We start from the raw sequence: 17421 nt of genomic DNA on the forward strand, positions 1-17421 counted from the left end.
CATAGACACATGAACATGAATATGAACCATAGACACATGAACATGAACATGAATATGAACCATAGACACATGAACATGAATATGAATATGAACCATAGACACATGAACATGAATATGAACCATAGACACATTAACATGAACATGAATATGAACCATAGACACATTAACATGAATATGAATATGAACCATAGACACATTAACATGAACATGAATATGAACCATAGACATTAACATGAACATGAATATGAACCATAGACACATTAACATGAACATGAATATGAACCATAGACACATTAACATGAACATGAACCATAGACACATTAACATGAATATGAACCATAGACACATTAACATGAACATGAATATGAACCATAGACACATGAACATGAATATGAACCATAGACACATGAACATGAATATGAACCATAGACACATTAACATGAACATGAATATGAACCATAGACACATTAACATGAACATGAATATGAACCATAGACACATTAACATGAACATGAATATGAACCATAGACACATGAACATGAACATGAATATGAACCATAGACACATTAACATGAACATGAATATGAACCATAGACACATTAACATGAACATGAATATGAACCATAGACACATTAACATGAACATGAATATGAACCATAGACACATTAACATGAACATGAATATGAACCATAGACACATTAACATGAACATGAATATGAACCATAGACACATTAACATGAATATGAACCATAGACACATGAACATGAACATGAATATGAACCATAGACACATTAACATGAACATGAACCATAGACACATTAACATGAATATGAACCATAGACACATTAACATGAATATGAACCATAGACACATTAACATGAACATGAATATGAACCATAGACACATGAATATGAATATGAACCATAGACACATGAACATGAATATGAACCATAGACACATTAACATGAACATGAATATGAACCATAGACATGAACATGAACATGAATATGAACCATAGACACATTAACATGAACATGAATATGAACCATAGACACATTAACATGAACATGAATATGAACCATAGACACATGAACATGAATATGAACCATAGACACATTAACATGAATATGAACCATAGACACATTAACATGAACATGAATATGAACCATAGACACATGAACATGAATATGAACCATAGACACATTAACATGAATATGAACCATAGACACATGAACATGAATATGAACCATAGACACATGAACATGAATATGAACCATAGACACATGAACATGAACATGAATATGAACCATAGACACATTAACATGAATATGAACATGAACCATTAACATGAATATGAATATGAACCATAGACACATTAACATGAATATGAACCATAGACACATTAACATGAACATGAATATGAACCATAGACACATGAACATGAATATGAACCATAGACACATTAACATGAATATGAACCATAGACACATGAACATGAATATGAACCATAGACACATGAACATGAATATGAACCATAGACACATTAACATGAATATGAACCATAGACACATTAACATGAATATGAACCATAGACACATGAACATGAATATGAACCATAGACACATTAACATGAACATGAATATGAACCATAGACACATGAACATGAACATGAATATGAACCATAGACACATTAACATGAATATGAACCATAGACACATTAACATGAATATGAATATGAACCATAGACACATTAACATGAACATGAACCATAGACACATTAACATGAACATGAATATGAACCATAGACACATTAACATGAATATGAACCATAGACACATTAACATGAACATGAATATGAACCATAGACACATGAACATGAATATGAACCATAGACACATTAACATGAACATGAATATGAACCATAGACACATTAACATGAATATGAATATGAACCATAGACACATTAACATGAACATGAATATGAACCATAGACACATGAACATGAACATGAATATGAACCATAGACACATGAACATGAATATGAACCATAGACACATTAACATGAACATGAACCATAGACACATTAACATGAATATGAACCATAGACACATTAACATGAATATGAATATGAACCATAGACACATTAACATGAACATGAATATGAACCATAGACACATTAACATGAATATGAACCATAGACACATTAACATGAACATGAATATGAACCATAGACACATTAACATGAATATGAATATGAACCATAGACACATGAACATGAATATGAACCATAGACACATTAACATGAATATGAACCATAGACACATGAACATGAACATGAATATGAACCATAGACACATTAACATGAACATGAATATGAACCATAGACACATTAACATGAATATGAACCATAGACATTAACATGAACATGAATATGAACCATAGACACATGAACATGAATATGAACCATAGACACATGAACATGAATATGAACCATAGACACATGAACATGAATATGAACCATAGACACATTAACATGAATATGAACCATAGACACATTAACATGAACATGAATATGAACCATAGACACATGAACATGAATATGAACCATAGACACATGAACATGAACATGAATATGAACCATAGACACATGAACATGAACATGAACCATAGACACATGAACATGAATATGAACCATAGACACATGAACATGAATATGAACCATAGACACATTAACATGAATATGAACCATAGACACATTAACATGAATATGAACCATAGACACATGAACATGAATATGAACCATAGACACATTAACATGAACATGAATATGAACCATAGACACATGAACATGAATATGAACCATAGACACATGAATATGAATATGAACCATAGACACATGAACATGAACATGAATATGAACCATAGACACATGAACATGAATATGAACCATAGACACATTAACATGAATATGAACCATAGACACATGAACATGAATATGAACCATAGACACATTAACATGAACATGAATATGAACCATAGACACATGAACATGAATATGAACCATAGACACATTAACATGAACATGAATATGAACCATAGACACATTAACATGAACATGAATATGAACCATAGACACATGAACATGAATATGAACCATAGACACATGAACATGAATATGAACCATAGACACATTAACATGAACATGAATATGAACCATAGACACATGAACATGAATATGAACCATAGACACATGAACATGAACATGAATATGAACCATAGACACATGAACATGAATATGAACCATAGACACATGAACATGAATATGAACCATAGACACATTAACATGAATATGAACATGAACCATAGACACATTAACATGAACATGAATATGAACCATAGACACATGAACATGAATATGAACCATAGACATGAACATGAATATGAACCATAGACACATTAACATGAACATGAATATGAACCATAGACACATTAACATGAATATGAACCATAGACACATGAACATGAATATGAACCATAGACACATGAACATGAATATGAACCATAGACACATTAACATGAATATGAACCATAGACACATTAACATGAACATGAATATGAACCATAGACACATGAACATGAATATGAACCATAGACACATGAACATGAATATGAACCATAGACACATTAACATGAACATGAATATGAACCATAGACACATTAACATGAATATGAACCATAGACACATGAACATGAATATGAACATAGACACATGAACATGAACATGAATATAGACACATGAACACATGACATGAATATGAACCATAGACACATAGACATGAACATGAACATGAATATGAACCATAGACACATTAATATGAATATGAACCATAGATGAATATAGACACATGAACATGAATATGAACCATAGACATTAACATGAATATGAACCATAGACACATTAACATGAATAAATGAACCATAGACACATTAACATTAACATGAATATGAACCATAGACACATTAACATGAACAGGACATGACACATAGACATGAATATGAATATGAACCATAGACACATGATGAACCATAGACACATGAACATGAATATGAATATGAACCATGACATTAACATGAACATGAATATGAACCATAGACACATTAACATGAATATGAACCATAGACACATTAACATGAACATGAATATGAACCATAGACACATGAACATGAATATGAACCATAGACACATGAACATGAATATGAACCATAGACATTAACATGAATATGAACCATAGACACATTAACATGAACATGAATATGAACCATAGACACATTAACATGAACATGAACCATAGACACATGAACATGAACATGAATATGAACCATAGACACATTAACATGAACATGAATATGAACCATAGACACATGAACATGAATATGAACCATAGACACATTAACATGAATATGAACCATAGACACATTAACATGAACATGAATATGAACCATAGACACATGAACATGAATATGAACCATAGACACATTAACATGAATATGAACCATAGACACATGAACATGAATATGAACCATAGACACATTAACATGAACATGAATATGAACCATAGACACATTAACATGAACATGAATATGAACCATAGACACATTAACATGAATATGAACCATAGACACATTAACATGAACATGAATATGAACCATAGACACATTAACATGAACATGAATATGAACCATAGACACATTAACATGAATATGAATATGAACCATAGACACATTAACATGAATATGAACCATAGACACATTAACATGAACATGAATATGAACCATAGACACATTAACATGAATATGAACCATAGACACATGAACATGAATATGAACCATAGACACATGAACATGAATATGAACCATAGACACATTAACATGAATATGAACCATAGACACATGAATATGAATATGAACCATAGACACATTAACATGAATATGAACCATAGACACATGAACATGAATATGAACCATAGACACATGAACATGAACATGAATATGAACCATAGACACATTAACATGAATATGAACCATAGACACATTAACATGAACATGAATATGAACCATAGACACATGAACATGAACATGAATATGAACCATAGACACATTAACATGAACATGAATATGAACCATAGACACATTAACATGAATATGAACCATAGACACATGAACATGAATATGAACCATAGACACATGAACATGAACATGAATATGAACCATAGACACATTAACATGAATATGAACCATAGACACATTAACATGAATATGAACCATAGACACATGAACATGAATATGAACCATAGACACATGAACATGAATATGAACATGAACCATAGACACATGAACATGAATATGAACCATAGACACATGAACATGAACATGAATATGAACCATAGACACATTAACATGAACATGAATATGAACCATAGACACATTAACATGAACATGAATATGAACCATAGACACATTAACATGAACATGAACCATAGACACATGAACATGAATATGAACCATAGACACATGAACATGAACATAACCATAGACACATGAATATGAACCATAGACACATTAACATGAATATGAACCATAGACACATTAACATGAATATGAACCATAGACACATTAACATGAATATGAACCATATGAACATATGAATATGATTAACATGAATATGATGAACAGACCATAGACACAAGAATATGAAGCCCTCATGATGGACCATAGACACATGGGAACATGAACATGAACCATGAACAACACATACATGAACATGAATATGAACCATAGACACATGAACATGCTATGAACCACATGAATATGAACACTATGAATATGAACCATTAACACATGAACATGAATATGAACTGAGACACATGAACATGAATATAGACATAGACACATGGAACATGAATATGAACCATAGACATTAACATGCCAAATATGAACCATAGACACATTAACATGAATATGAATATAGACACATGAACATGAATATGAACCATAGACACATGAACATGAATATGAACTATAGACATGAACAACATGAATGACGCTACACATGAACATGAATATGAATAGACACATTAATATGAATATGAATATGAAGACACATGAACATGAATATGAATATGAACCATAGACACATGAACATGAACATGAATATGAACCATAGACACATTAACATGAATATGAACCATAGACACATTAACATGAATATGAACCATAGACACATTAACATGAATATGAATATGAACCATAGACACATGAACATGAATATGAACCATAGACACATTAACATGAACATGAATATGAACCATAGACACATAGACACATGAATATGAACCATAGACACATGAACATGAATATGAACCATAGACACATGAACATGAACATGAATATGAACCATAGACACATTAACATGAACATGAATATGAACCATAGACACATTAACATGAATATGAATATGAACCATAGACACATTAACATGAATATGAACCATAGACACATTAACATGAATATGAATATGAACCATAGACACATTAACATGAACATGAATATGAACCATAGACACATTAACATGAACATGAACCATAGACACATGAACATGAATATGAACCATAGACACATTAACATGAATATGAACCATAGACACATGAACATGAACATGAACCATAGACACATTAACATGAACATGAATATGAACCATAGACACATGAACATGAATATGAACCATAGACACATTAACATGAATATGAACCATAGACACATTAACATGAACATGAATATGAACCATAGACACATGAACATGAATATGAACCATAGACACATTAACATGAACATGAATATGAACCATAGACACATGAACATGAATATGAATATGAACCATAGACACATGAACATGAATATGAACCATAGACACATTAACATGAATATGAATATGAACCATAGACACATTAACATGAACATGAATATGAACCATAGACACATTAACATGAATATGAACCATAGACACATTAACATGAATATGAACCATAGACACATTAACATGAACATGAATATGAACCATAGACACATGAACATGAACATGAATATGAACCATAGACACATTAACATGAACATGAATATGAACCATAGACACATTAACATGAACATGAATATGAACCATAGACACATGAACATGAACATGAACCATAGACACATTAACATGAACATGAATATGAACCATAGACACATGAATATGAATATGAACCATAGACACATTAACATGAACATGAATATGAACCATAGACATTAATATGAAATATGAATATGAATATGAACCATAGACACATGAACATGAATATGAACCATAGACACATGAACATGAAATATTAATATGAACTATAATATTAACATGAACATGAATATAGAATATATATATTATTTAATATGAATATGAACTATGATATATTAATATGAATATGAACCATAGACATTAATAAACGATGCTATGAACATGACTAACATGAATATAGATATGAACCATAGACACATTAACATGAATATGAATATGAACCATAGACACATGAACATGAATATGAACCATAGACACATTAACATGAACATGAATATGAATATGAACCATAGACACATGAACATGAATATGAACCATAGACACATTAACATGAATATGAACCATAGACACATTAACATGAACATGAATATGAACCATAGACACATGAACATGAATATGAACCATAGACACATGAACATGAACATGAATATGAACCATAGACACATTAACATGAACATGAATATGAACCAGACACATTAACATGAACATGAATATGAACCATAGACACATGAATATGAATATGAACCATAGACACATTAACATGAACATGAATATGAACCATAGACACATTAACATGAATATGAACCATAGACACATTAACATGAATATGAACCATAGACACATGAACATGAATATGAATATGAACCATAGACATGAACATGAACATGAATATGAACCATAGACACATTAACATGAACATGAATATGAACCATAGACACATGAACATGAATATGAACCATAGACACATTAACATGAATATGAACCATAGACACATTAACATGAATATGAACCATAGACACATTAACATGAACATGAATATGAACCATAGACACATTAACATGAATATGAACCATAGACACATGAATATGAATATGAACCATAGACACATTAACATGAATATGAACCATAGACACATGAACATGAACATGAACATGAACCATAGACACATGAACATGAACATGAATATGAACCATAGACACATGAACATGAATATGAACCATAGACACATTAACATGAACATGAATATGAACCATAGACACATTAACATGAACATGAATATGAACCATAGACATTAACATTAACATGAATATGAATATGAACCATAGACACATGAACATGAATATGAACCATAGACACATGAATATGAACCATAGACACATTAACATGAACATGAACCATAGACACATTAACATGAATATGAACATGAATCATAGACACATGAATATGAATATGAATATGAACCATAGACACATTAACATGAACATGAATATGAACCATAGACACATTAACATGAATATGAATATGAACCATAGACACATTAACATGAATATGAATATGAACCATAGACACATTAACATGAACATGAATATGAACCATAGACACATTAACATGAACATGAACCATGAACCATAGACATTAATATGAACATGAATATGAACCATAGACACATGAACATGAATATGAACCATAGACACATGAACATGAACATGAATATGAACCATAGACACATTAACATGAACAATGAACCATAGACACGTGCATGAACATGAATATGAACCATAGACACATGAATATGAATATGAACCATAGACACATGAACATGAATATGAACTGAATATAGACACATTAACATGAATATGAATATGAACCATAGACACATGAATATGAATATGAACCATAGACACATTAACATGAACATGAATATGAACCATAGACACATTAACATGAACATGAATATGAACCATAGACACATTAACATGAACATGAATATGAACCATAGACACATTAACATGAACATGAATATGAACCAGACACATTAACATGAACATGAATATGAACCATAGACACATGAATATGAACCATGAACACATTAATATGAATATGAACCATAGACACATTAACATGAACGAATATGAACCATAGGATATTATGAAGATGAGAATAAGGAACCATAGATAATAATGAATATGAATATGAATATGAACTATAGACACATGAACATGAACATGAATATGAACCATGATTAAGACACATTAACATGAACATGAATATGAACCATAGACACATTTAATATGAACTAGAACATGAATATGAATATGAACCATAGACACATGAATATGAATAGAATATAAATCTATAATAATAATAATAGAATATAGAACTATAGATTAATAATGAATATGATATGAACTATAGATTATTGAATATGAATATGGAACTATAGATTATTATTTAATATGAATATGAAGGAACTATATTATTAATATGACATTAATATGAATATGAACCATAGACACATTAATATGAACATGAATATGAATCATAGACACATTAACATGAATATGGAACTATAGACAATATGAATATGAATATGAATATGAACTATATTATTAATATAATATGAGACATGAACATGAAATATTAAACCATAGACACATGAATATGAATATGAACCATAGACACATTAACATGAACATGAATATGAACCATAGATTAATACGAATATGAACCAGACATTAATGATGAATATGAATATAACCAGATATTATGAATATGAATATGAACCATAGACACATTAACATGAACATGAATATGAACCATAGACACATTAACATGAACATGAACATGAACCATAGACACATTAACATGAATATGAATATGAACCATAGACACACATGAACATGAATATGAACCATAGACATTAACATGAAACATGAACCAGACATTAATACGAATATGAACCATAGACATTATTAAATATGAAGAATATGAACTATATTAATAATAATGAATATGAATATGAACTATAGACACATGAACATGAATATGAACCATAGACACATGAATATGAACATGAATATGAACCATAGACACATTAACATGAATATGAACATGAACCATAGACACATTAATATGAATATGAATATGAACTATAGAACATTAACATGAATATGAATATAACCTATAGACATATTAATATTAACATGAATATGAACCATAGACACATTAATATGAATATGAATATGAACCATAGACACATTAATATGAATATGAACCATAGACACATTAACATGAACATGAATATGGAACCATAGACACATTAATACGAACATGAATATAATATGGAACCATAGACATGAATATGAATATGAACCATAGACACATAACATGAATATGAACCATAGACACATTAATATGAACATGAATATGAACCATAGACACATTAACATGAATATGAACTATAGACACATGAATATGAACATGGAAACCATAGATCCTCCCTCTGTGGACTCATCTCATATAGACAACATAAAGTGCATAGACAACATAAAGTGCAAAAATAGTAAGAAACATGTAAACATATAGACAACATAAATTGTGATAGCAGCACTCAGACATGTGAGTCTGAGAGAGGACGGAGTGGGAGGATGGGGAGAGAGTTCAGCTTCCTGACAGCCTGGTGGATGAAGCTGTTGGACAGCCTGGCGGTGTGAGCCCGAGGCTCGGTACCTCCTCCCAGAGGGCAGGAGGCTGAAGAGACCGTGTGAGGGGTGGCAGGGGTCACTCACAATCGTGGTCGCTGCGGGTGAGGCGGGTGTATATGTCCTGCAGGGATGGGAGGGGGGGGAGTGAGGCACCCATGATCCTTCCAGCTGCCTTCACTATGCGCTGCAGGGCGTTCCTGCTGTGGTCTGTGCAGCTTCCGCCCCACACAGTGATGCAGTTGGTCAGGATGCTCTCCATGGTGCCGCGGTAGAAGGTGCACATGATGGATGGGGGGCTCCCTGCTTTCCTCAGTTTCCGGAGGAAGTAGAGGCGCCTCTGTGCTTTCTTTGCCAGCGATGTAGTGTTGGCTGTCCACGAGAGGTCCTCACTGATTTCCACCCCCAGGAATTTGGTGCTGCTGACCTGCTCAATGTCCGCACCGCAGATGGTCAGTGGTGGGTGATGGGTGTGGCCTTTCCGGAAGTCAACAACGATCTCTTTGGTCTTGCTGTTGTTGAGCAGGAGGTTGTTGGCTCTGCACCACGTGGTCAGAAGGTTGACCTCCCTCCTGTAGAGGGTCTCGTCATCCTTGGTGATGAGACCTATCAATGTTGTGTCGTCTGCAAACTTGACCATGTGATTGGTGCTGTAGCTGGTTTTGCAGTCGTGAGTCAGCAAGGTGAAGAGCAGGGGACTGAGCACACAGCCCTGAGGGGCCCCTGTGCTGAGTGTGATGCTGCTCGAGGTGTTGTTGCCAACACGTGTGTGTGTGTATGTGTGTGTGTGTGTGTGTATGTGTGTGTGTGTGTGAGAGTGTGAGTGTGAGAGAGGTGTGTGTGTGAGGGTGTGTGTGTGTGTTTGTGTGTCTCTGTCTCCTCTGGCTTTAAAAAAAAGAGCCAAAGTCAAAGACAGAAGTTCTGACCAATGGGAGGCCTGCAGGAGGTGATGATGTCATTTACTTTCATGATTAAACCAGACTTTCTGTCATAATTGTTCTCACCTGGTGTGGCCCCTCAGACCTGAAAAGAAACCTATGAGGTCAAGCTACACCGCTGTGATTGGCCACATCAGTAGCCCCCCCCCTCTCTGACACCTCGGGGGCCCTGAGGGACCCTGGAGCCACTTTGACCACCGGCATCCAGTGAAGTCTTCTACATCACAGCCATCAATATCCTCTCTGCTCTTTGGGCTCTTACACCATGAAGAACACACACACACACACACACACACACCCTCACACACACACACACACCCTCACACACACACACACCCTCACACACACACCTCACACACACACACACACCACACACACACACACACACACCTCACACACACACACACACACACACACACACACACACCTCACACACACACACACACACACACAGTGCGCCCCGAGGCATCCTGTTAGTATGCAGACGGTGGATCTCACTTTTAGAAGTTTCATTCGCCATCCTTCAGACCCGAGTCTGCAGCATCGTGTGTGTGAGGGTGTGTGTGTGTGTGTGTGTGTGTGTGTGTGAGGGTGTGTGTGTGTGTGTGTGTGTGTGTGTGTGAGGGTGTGTGCGTGTGTGTGTGTGTGTGTGTCTCTAACACGGGTAGCTGACCTCTGACCTGTGGGGAGCAGTAACCGTCATGCAGAGCGGAGCTTTGATTCTATGCAGAGAGTCTCGCTGGTTTTTAAAGGCAGCATTCAAAGTTAGCCCCGCCTCCTCTGAGAGAGATGGTCAAGCGAGCTAGAGAGTTACTAACGAAAACAACAACAACAACAACAACAAGCTTCCCGGTGTCTCTGTTCAGTCCACCGTGTCGGCTGTCATGTATCTGAGGTTATGGACCATGAGTAAATGTATTGGATGGAGAGGGGGGGTGGGGTGGGGGGTAATAATATCCTCGTGTGTTTGACATGAGGGAGGGCGATTTCCCCCGGGGACGGTCTTCAGCCCCCCCCCCCCCCACTTGATATTAAGACAACAGGGAGGATTACCACGAGCAGAGACAGGTAGAAAGCAATTTGGCCTGAAGGAGGGGGGGGGAGGGAGGAAGGAAGGAATGGGGGGGGGAGGGAGGAGGGAGGAAGGGGGGAAGGAGAGGGGAGAGGAGGGGGGAGGAGGGAGGAAGGAGAGGGGGGGAGGAGGGGGGAGGGGGGTCCTGGACCACTCCGGTCTCCACTCTTCTGCTTTCTTTTCTCTTCGTTGACAATGATATTTGATTTATTTTCTTGTGCGTGTGTGTGTAGGTGTGTGTGTAGGTGTGTGTGTGTGTGTGTGTGTGTGTGTGTGTGTGTGTGTGTGTAGGTGTGTGTGTGTGTGTGTAGGTGTGTGTGTGTGTGTGTGTGTGTGTGTGTGTAGGTGTGTGTGTGTGTGTGTAGGTGTGTGTGTGTGTAGGTGTGTGTGTGTGTGTGTGTGTGTGTGTGGTAGCTCAGTAGTAATACTACTAGCACGTCTTAATGTCTCCGTGACGTGAGACTTTTCTTACATTCTTTTGAATCCGCTGTAGAATCTGATCTGAAGGTTTGATCCCTGAAGCTGAACCAGACGCTTTTCTTCAGAATCGTGTTCTTAGGACTTCAAGCCAATCGGCTTTCATCAAACTCGTTACACACAAACATGCGTCACGTCGGAGCGGACCGGCCTCAAAGGAGAGGATAACATCGTCCTCCGGCTGACGGAGGACCGGCTGACTGTTGTTGAGGATCACCTGTTGTTGAGGATCACCTGTTGGGCTGAACTTCCTGTCCCCAGGAGGAAGTCCCCTCCGTGTGGAGGTCTCCGTATCGGCCGCCTGCAGCCGCCACTCCGCTGGTTTAATTACTTCTGGGCTTCAGATGCAGCCGGCGATGTTCTGCTGGAGACGAGGACCCCACCGAGCTGCAGGGGGGGCTAATGGACTCCTGCTAACGGCACAAATAAATACAAAGAGTAGGAAAAATACCACAAACTACGACGTTCCCAGACCTCTAAGAGGAAAACGGAGAGAACACCCGGAGAGAGAGAGAGAAGGGGGGGGTGTAAAAGAGATGCAGAGAGAAGCTGACAGGCAGCGAGACTCATGGTGGGTTCAGAGGGACACACACACACACACTCACACACTCACACACACACACACACGTAGCCAAGGAAAGAGCCTCTTTCAACCAGAGCCGGTGACCTTCCTCAGTGCGTAGAGAGGGTTGTATAGAAGAGGAGCAGGAGGCAAGCAGCACATGCTAGTTCTCCATGTACTGTAGTACACACACTGTGTAGAAGCACCTCTCACTACACCGCGAACCCTATGAGTGATGAAGGAGATATTTTAATGTCACTTCTATCTAGTTTTAATCTGTTAAAAGTAAAATATTTAACCCACTAATTCCCGTCAGATGAATCCGGAGCTGCTGCTGAGCCTCGACGATCCAACAGACGGTTCTGCTCCCGTCATCCAGGCTGATCTGAGGCCAGCGGAGCGTCTCGAGCGCCTTAAGGCGACAGATCAATGGCTTTGTGTTGGGAGAGAGAGCCGCACACCCATAACGAGTATTCATGTGTATATATATAAATATATATGCGCTACCTTCTTTACTGCAACAACACAACGTCCCCACAGGGAAATTAAGTTGAGCCGAATGAACGCACACACACACACACACACACACTCAGATCTTAGTTGCCTGCATGTGTGTGAGATGACAAACATATGGCTCAGAGGTTATCACACACAAATGCAACATGTGTGCAGCACGCACACACACACGCATGCACGCACACACACACACACACTCGCTGTCAGTTCAACACAAATGTCCCAGTGTTATTTAAAGAAGTCCAATTAAACGTAATGCTCGACATAATCTCTCTCCGCTTTCATTAGCTCGCGTCTCTCTGCAGACGGCAGCGCGGTGACAGCGGCCTCCCAGCCTCCAGGGCTCCGGCGCAGTGCAACAGCGCCCTCTGGTGGCGGCGGCGGGGCTGCAGGCCGGAGGGGCTGCGACGCCCCCAAAGTAGCCAGCGCGATGGGAGTGACGTCAGCCTATAATATATATAAAATATATATTATATATATATAGATATATAATATATATTTTATAATAACAATATATATATTATATATATATAGATATATATATATTATATCATATATATTTTATAACAATATATATATATTATATATTATATATAATATATCTATATATATTCCCTGTGAAGGGTGTGTCTGCACATCTTTATGTTGAGGTGGAACAGAGAAACACTGAAAGCTGCAGAGTGAAACATTCGGTGGAGATGACGTCTGTTTCTCTGTTTACCTGCAAATACAACGACACAAAGAGTCAATGTTGGTTTGGAGATCTGTGTCTAGTCGTGTCTCTGAGTTCCTGCTCCTTCCCTCCTGTGTGGATGCAGACTCTCGATGGATGCTCCCCGGCAGCTGTTTCATTTTCCAGCCGAGCTTTCACGAGAATAACAAAGCTCGCCATCCAAAAAGGATTTATTCCGTCTCAAAGAGACACGAGTAAAAGGACAACAAAGTCCCCTCACTGAGATGTGACGCGCGGAAAAGAATATGAATGAAGGCCTGAGAGTGATGCTGACACCGGGTCAGTCCACTGCAGTGACCCCGGGTCAGTCCACTGCGGTGACCCCGGGTCAGTCCACTGCGGTGACCCCGGGTCAGTCCACTGCGGTGACCCCGGGTCAGTCCACTGCAGTGACCCCGGGTCAGTCCACTGCGGTGACCCCGCTGCCGGTTGGCTTCAACGAGCAGCAACACGGGTGATGCTGAGCAGCCTGACATTTAATTGTTCTTAATTTAACTCCACATCGCCATGGCAACGGTTCATTAACCTGGATCTTATATTTACAACAAGTAGAATTACTTCTTTTTTTTTACCATTGTTTGTTTTTGCAAACCTAGTGAGACGCTGCAGCGTGTCAACGAGGGATCTCACAGATTCACCGAGACTAAAGGCAATCCCAGAATGCATTGCACCGGAAGCAGGACATGTCCTTTGCGGTGTCCATCTTTGTCTTTGTCCCCCCCCCCTCCTCATAGTGGCGGCCGCTCGCCGCTCTATCGCAGCAAATGGCTGTTTTTATTTCAATTTCCTAAAATTGGATTTTAATGAATTCCACAATGAATAACAAAGCAAGAAATTATTTTCCAATATCCCCACAAGATATTATTCCACCACCTCTTCGTATTAGCAGAATAAATACTGGGAGCGTGCTGCAGACGCCGCATCAGGTGATGCAGGATTGGATTAGGAGTTTAAAATTTTCGGGTAAAGATAAGGAGCCGGGGCACAATCGGCTTTTATTTGTAATCTAGGGAGAAAAGTCCCTGAAGCCGCGGCGGGAGCAGAGCGCCGCTCAGAGCTCGTCTGGAGCGCGTTGGGGGCCAACAGGAGAACACCGGGAGCAGAGCGCCGCTCAGAGCTCGTCTGGAGCGCGTTGGGGGCCAACAGGAGAACACCGGGAGCAGAGCGCCGCTCAGAGCTCGTCTGGAGCGCGTTGGGGGCCAACAGGAGAACACCGGGAGCAGAGCGCCGCTCAGAGCTCGTCTGGAGCGCGTTGGGGGCCAGCAGGAGAACACCGGGAGCAGAGCGCACGGCGAACAAAGGCTCCTCTGTCGCTGCAGCGCTCCCATTCTGAAGCGTGGGTTTAATTCATGGTTCAGAATGCAGCTTCTGCATCAAAATAAATGCATGAACTACAGATCACATTCCTTCCAGCCTGTTTTCATTCATGCCCTTCATGAACACGTCGCCCAGAGGCATCCGGCTGGCCTCGACACACATGAAGGATGTCGTCTCGGGTCACACGAGATGCTGCTGGTGCTCACAGGAGACCACGAGCAGGTAGCTTCCTTATTCACAGCTTTAGTGAGTCACTCTAGTGGCGGCAACTGGTTACTGCACTCATCTTGTACTTAAGCCAAACAAATTGCCGAGTGCTTCTGCATGAGTAGAGGAAGAATACATGGTGTAAGGCGTCCAGCCAAAACAGGAGTACCTTAAAGCTGCATTATCTCTAGTGTCCATGAGGGGGCGACTCCTCTGGTTGTAGAGAAGTATATGAGAAAATGAGGCCACTGAAAATATAATTGTTTTAAATATTGCTGTTGTCCTCCTCTCCTTCTCCTCCTCCTCTTCTTCTTCGTTCTTGCTGTGAATTTAACTTGTATTATAATTATAATTATTATATGTAATGCTCTGTGGTTTTTGTCTCCATGTTTTCCTTCAAAGGGACTGAATGATAAAGAGTAGTTCTCTCTGAACGTGATGAATCCTGTTGTGGTTCTGCAGCTGTAGTGCTGCGTGTGTCCAGCAGAGGGCGCTGACGGGCCGCTCCTCCGGTTCCTAGAGAACGGGTCTTGTCCCCTTTACATGTTCTTTATTGATTCAATGGAGAGGAACATTAACGACGAGCAGCTGTGTTACTTTAGTCGACCAGCAGAGATAACTGAATGATTTATTGTGTTTCCACAAGCAAAAACTTCTTCTCAAGAACCAACTCAATAAAATAACAAAACCACCTGAAGACGCCGCCGCAGCAGATCCTAAGTCAGGGAGCGAC

Source organism: Pseudoliparis swirei, chromosome 16 (assembly GCF_029220125.1).
Source record: "Pseudoliparis swirei isolate HS2019 ecotype Mariana Trench chromosome 16, NWPU_hadal_v1, whole genome shotgun sequence".
NCBI classification, from domain to species: Eukaryota; Metazoa; Chordata; class Actinopteri; order Perciformes; family Liparidae; genus Pseudoliparis; species Pseudoliparis swirei.